Genomic DNA, 6,446 nt, shown 5'->3' on the forward strand with positions numbered 1-6,446 from the left:
ATCCAAAAATTACCAAAAATTCACAGATCTCATATTTTCATGTGTAGATCATCTCTGTGAAATTTCGTGACCCAACTCTAAGCACACAACAATCTGTCCATAATTCATACACACACGAAAACCGAACTATTTTGCGTTTTCTAGCTTTAGATCGCAAGGATCTCGGTTTCTAGCCTTTGCTAGCCGCTAGATACAACACTTACAAGCACATCAACACCACACCAAGCAAGTTATACTCACCATCAAGCCATTTCTTTCCTAGTGTCGGTTAAAACATCAAAACAACGATTTTGACCGTAAATATCCGTTCTCGACTCTTTTTACTCATTTCTTGGACCAAGATCCCTTGTATAACTTGTATACATCTCTTGGTCATGCAAGAGTCGGTTTCATCTTGGATTTTCACCCGTCTTTCACATGGAAAATTCATTTGACAAGATTTCAACCGTAAAAATTCATTCTAAACACTTTTAACTAATTACTTGGATCAAGATCCTTTGTATAACTTGTATACATCCTTTGATCACACGAGAATCGGTTTCATCTCGGGTTTTCACCCATTTTTCACATGAAACTTCCTTTTCTCAAGAATTATGAAATTAAAAACAAGATTCAAGCATAAAAACCGTGTTTATACCTTCAATTCTTGGTTAAAAATGATGGATTTTGGATGCACACTTGAAATATTTGGAGAGATTTGAGAGAGTTTGTTGTTGAAATGTGTTAAAAAAAAAAAAAATGAAGTGAATGATAATAATAATAGGACCGATCGGTCCATTAAGGTGGATGGGGGTGGCCCCCACAAATCCATTCTAAGCCACATATTCGGATTACGCAATCCGGATAATGTTGTGGATAATCTGGCTCATTTCGTTTCTCGTTTAAACTCGTAATTCGGCTTAAAACGAGCATAGAATGGTCGTTTTTCGGGTCAAAATAAAATTTACATAAAACCGACTTAAAAACTTTAAAAACTTAACCCATGACATTAAAACATCATATTATTAATAATTACGCAACTTTTTCGGCTTGATCGATCGTCTCTTGATTGGTTTGATGTTAAAGTTTTCGTTTATCGTACCGACGTACTAATAAATCGAAATCCTTTTTCTGTGCTATAATTCACTTATCCCGAAGCATTAATACTTCGTGAATATCACTAAACATTATATACTTCGTCTATAATGTAATTCCCGATTCGTTCGGGTTTCAATAACTGATCATTGATTAATTGTAATTCCAATACGATTCACTATATAATTGAGTATGATTCATACTGTGAACCATATATATTCGTATAATCGTACTATAACTCATATAATCAGTATTAAATAACACGTAAATAGTATATACCGGCTAGGGTATACCTGGATTTGCCGGAATCGTTACATTCTCCCCCCGTTATAAAAATTTCGTCCTCGAAATTTTACACGTCAACTACTTCCTTTTGAGGAAATAGGTGGGGGTATTTCTTCTGAAATTCATCCTTTCGTTCCCAAGTAAATTCTGGGCCTCGTTGCGAATTCCATCTAACTTTGACCAACGAGATCTTATTGTGTCTAAGTTGCTTGATCTTACCGTCCACTATTTCGATGGGCTCCTCTACGAAGTTGAGCCTATCACTTATTAGAACACCCTCTAAGGGTAACACCGATGTCTCATCCGTCAGACATCTTTTCAAATTCGACACATGAAACACGTTATGAACTGCACTTAGTTCCTCAGGCAGTTCTAGTCGGTAAGCTACCGGACCGATCTTTGCAGTAATAATGAATGGTCCAATATATCTAGGGGCCAACTTCCCCGCCTTTCCAAACCTGACCACTCCTTTCCAGGGTGATACTTTCAAGTATACCTTTTCACCCTTCTCAAATGACAACGGTTTTCGACGGGTATCAGCATAACTCTTCTGCCGATCCCGCGCGGCTTTCAGGTTGTTCTTAATTTCAAGAATCTTGCTGGTCGTCTCCTGGACCAGATCCGATCTAATGATCTGCGGGTCACCCACTTCAGACCAGCAAAGTGGTGATCGGCACTTCCGCCCATACAATGCTTCATAAGGTGCTGCCTTTATACTGCTGTGATAACTGTTATTATAGGAAAATTCAACGAGTGGGAGATGTTGATCCCAATTCCCCTTAAAGTCCAGTACGCAAGCACGAAGCAAATCCTCCAAAGTTTGAATGGTCCTCTCAGACTGACCATCGGTCTGAGGGTGGTAAGCTGTGCTTAGGTCAATACGTGTTCCCAACGCTTCTTGGACAGCTTGCCAAAGTTTGGAGGTGAAATGGCTATCCCTATCGGAGATGATCGAGATGGGGATGCCATGACGAGACACTATTTCATTTATATAAATTTGCGCAAGTCTCTCAGTGTTAAAAGTATTCCTAATTGGAATAAAATGTGCCGATTTGGTTAATCGATCCACGATTACCCAAATCGCATCATGACCTCGGGGTGTCTTGGGGAGGTGTGTCACAAAATCCATTGTGATCTGCTCCCACTTCCATTCGGGAATTTCTGGCTGTTGCAACATTCCCGAAGGTTTCTGGTGCTCCGCCTTAACCCTCGCACACGTCGTACACTTGCCGACGTATGTGGCTATATCCTTTTTCATACCTGGCCACCAGTAAAATTCTTTCACATCCTTGTACATTTTATCTGATCCCGGATGTATGGAATATTTCGATTTATGTGCTTCATCCATGATCAAATCACGAAGGTCATGGAGGGTCGGGATCCAAATCCGATTTTTGAAATAAAGAATTTCGTCCACACGCTGTTCGAAATTCTTCTCATTCCCGTAAAGTCCTTCTTTATCCAATTGGCCCTCTTTCAACGCCTCGCGTTGAGCGACTCGAATCAAATCTGAAAGGTTCGACTGGACTATCATCCCCAACGCTCGCACACGTAGTGGCTTGACTCGATCCTTTCTACTCAAGGCATCGGCTACAACGTTAGCCTTGCCAGGGTGATATCGTATGTCACAGTCATAGTCACTCAGCAACTCGACCCATCTTCGTTGCCTCATATTCAGTTCTTTCTGATCGAATATGTGTTGCAAACTTTTATGATCAGTGAATATGGTGCACTTTGTACCGTAGAGATAGTGTCTCCAGATTTTAAGTGCAAAGATGACTGCTCCCAGTTCCAAGTCATGAGTAGTGTAGTTTTTCTCATGAACTTTTAACTGTCGAGACGCATAGGCTATGACCTTTTTATTTTGCATTAACACGCACCCTAACCCTTTACGGGATGCGTCACAATATACAACAAATCCATCGTCTCCGTCGGGGAGACTTAAGATTGGCGCTTGGCACAATCTTTGTTTTAGCGTTTGAAACGCCGTTTCCTGCTCTTCACCCCATTCATATTTCCGATCCTTTTGAGTCAGGAGGGTTAAAGGTTGGGCGATGCTGGAAAAGTTCTCTATAAATCGACGATAGTATCCAGCTAAGCCTAAGAATTGGCGGATTTCTTTCGGAGATTTAGGCGCTTGCCAATTCTTAATAGCTTCAACCTTACTCGGATCAACGTGTATTCCTTTGTGGTTTATAACATGACCGAGGAATTGCACCTCTTGTAACCAGAAGTTACACTTGGAGAATTTTGCATATAACTTCTCCTGATCCAGGAGCTCTAAAACTAACTTTAAGTGTTGCTCGTGCTCCTCTTTACTCTTCGAGTATATCAAAATATCGTCAATAAATACAATGACGAACTTGTTGAGATAGGGTTTACAGACTCGGTTCATGAGATCCATGAACACCGCTGGCGCATTTGTTAGCCCAAAAGGCATAACTAAAAATTCGTAGTGGCCGTAGCGAGTCCGAAACGCGGTTTTTGGGATATCCTCCTCTTGAATTCTAACTTGGTGGTATCCCGATCTAAGATTAATTTTTGAGAAATAGCTCGCACCTTGTAGTTGGTCGAACAAATCATCGATTCGGGGAAGAGGATATCTATTTTTGATGGTTAATTTGTTCAATTCCCTGTAGTCAATGCACATTCGAAGGCTTCCGTCCTTCTTTTCACAAATAGTACAGGTGCACCCCACGGGGAATAACTGGGACGTATAAATCCCTTATCCAACAATTCCTGCAACTGGTTGGATAGTTCTTGCATCTCGGACGGTGCAAGTCTGTAAGGGGCCTTAGCAACAGGGCCGGCTTGAGGTAACAGATCGATTCTGAATTCGACCTGTCGGGTTGGCGGTAATCCAGGAAGTTCCTCTGGAAAAACTTGTGGAAATTCGCGTACCACGGGAATATCGTCCACCCGTTTTTCCTCAGAATCAGCGGCCGTCAGGCTCGCTAGATACGCCACACATCCCTGACGTATATATTTCAACACCTTGAGGTGGGATATAAATGGTATCATGGTGCCGGATTTTTCTCCCTGCACTAATACCTCCTCGTCATCCGACACCCGGATCTTGACGGTTTTCTTTTCACAGTTTATTTCTACCCTATTACGAGCCAACCAATCCATTCCCACTATCACGTCAAAACTACCCAATTCTACCGGTAACAAGTCAATCAGGAAGGATTGTTCGCTCAGAATAAAAGGGCAATTCCGAACAATCCGATTAACTATCATGGTTTTACCGTTAGCGACCTCTACGGTGTAGGGTTCTATGGTTTCACCAATAGGAAGGTTTGCTATCGAAAGGAACCTAACGGAGACAAAACTTCTATCGGCGCCTGTATCAAATAATACAGAAGCGTAATGATCAGAGACGAGGAAGGTACCTGTCACTACGCTGGGGTCCTGGCGCGCCTCGTTCGCTCCCATCACAAATGCCCGGCCTCGCGCCGGATTGGACGCCGATGGCTGACCCGCGAGTTGTCTCCCGTTTCCTCCCTGATTCAGTTTCGGGCAGTTCCTTTTGAAGTGATCCGTGCTGCCGCATTCGTAGCAAGCACGGCTAGTGGTCACCATCTGGTTTCCTTGCGGGTTCTGCTGTCGGGCTGGTTGAGTTCTAAATGGTTGCGCCCGAATAGGTTGCGGTTGACGGTTCAGGTTGTTCAGATTTGTCTTACAATTTGGTGCGTAGTGTCCAACCCTGCCACACCGGTGGCACACCACCTCCTTGCACACGCCACTATGGTGGTAACCACATTTCCCACATTTAGGAAACGTTCCCCTCTGCGGTTCTTGCCTTCCGCCCGAACTAGTCATGGCATAGCTCTGGGCAGCGGGCCTAGCTCGTTTACCTTGCTGTTTCTCTCGGATCCTATTGTCATACGTACCTCGCTTTCCCCCGGCCGACTCTCCCGTCGCCTTTATCGATCCGCTCCTTAAGAAATCATACGTGACAATACCAGCCTGTGTCACTGCACCCTCATACGTCTGGTGCCCTCCCGCGTTAACTATACTCCTCACTACTGGAGTAAGTCCCCAAATATAACGTTCCACCCTCTTTGACTCTGGGGTGACCAACCACGGCACTAATCGTGACAGTTCATTAAACCGGTTGGTATATCCCAAGTGGTCCGCCCCATGCATCTCTAGGTTCCACAACTCATGTTCCAGTTTCTGCAATTCATTCTTTGGGCAGAAATGTTTCAAAACAAGATCCTTAAGCTCTGTCCAGGTCATGCGGTTTGTCGCCGCCTGACCTCGAGTCTGTACTATGGTGTTCCACCATGTCAAGGCATGGTCTGTGAACGTACAGGTGGCATACTTAACGACACAATCCTCGGGACAGTTGCTGATATTTACCACTGATTCTATTTTCTCTAACCATTTCACTAACCCATTCGGTCCTTCCGACCCGTTAAATTCTAAAGGCTTGCATAACATAAAATCCTTGATTGAACAACCCCTGGATGGTCCAGTGCGGTTGGTCTCTACAGTAGGGATAGGGCCATTACTGTCGGTAGCGACCACCGTAGGCGGTGCGTCATTACTCGGCATAGTGTTGTCATTCCTTGGAGGATTAGCGTTTTGTTCCCCGTCATTATTTATGGGCGTTTGATTGCTCGGAGGGGTTGGATTGGTCGAGTTATTAATACTGGCGGCGATGCGCGATACTATATCCGGTATCGCCGCCTCCAACTGTTGAGCAATCAAACGGCTCACATCTACTTCCGATATTTTCGTTGATCGTTTCGGTGCCATTCTACACAACATCAAGGAAACACATATAATTAATACCATTCCAAATTATGAAACACAAAACACATTCCATACATTAATAAACATTAGTACATATTACACAAACATCCATTTACATACTTCCCAGTCATCATTACATAACTAAGTTTTAATACAAAGGGCCTATGTTGGTATCATCCTCGACATAACCCGCAATGGGTCAGTGCTTGAATGATACCCAAAAGTATCGATAATGATATGCCCTACAAGAGACCCCCTATGGGCCAGTGGTTGTACTATAACTAAACAAGATTCACTCCGTGTTAGTATCACCACTAACTACTTAC

Source organism: Bidens hawaiensis, unplaced genomic scaffold, assembly GCF_021521415.1.
Source record: "Bidens hawaiensis isolate Kalapana, Puna unplaced genomic scaffold, B.hawaiensis_p1.1 tig00026016_1, whole genome shotgun sequence".
In the NCBI taxonomy this organism is placed as follows: Eukaryota; Viridiplantae; Streptophyta; class Magnoliopsida; order Asterales; family Asteraceae; genus Bidens; species Bidens hawaiensis.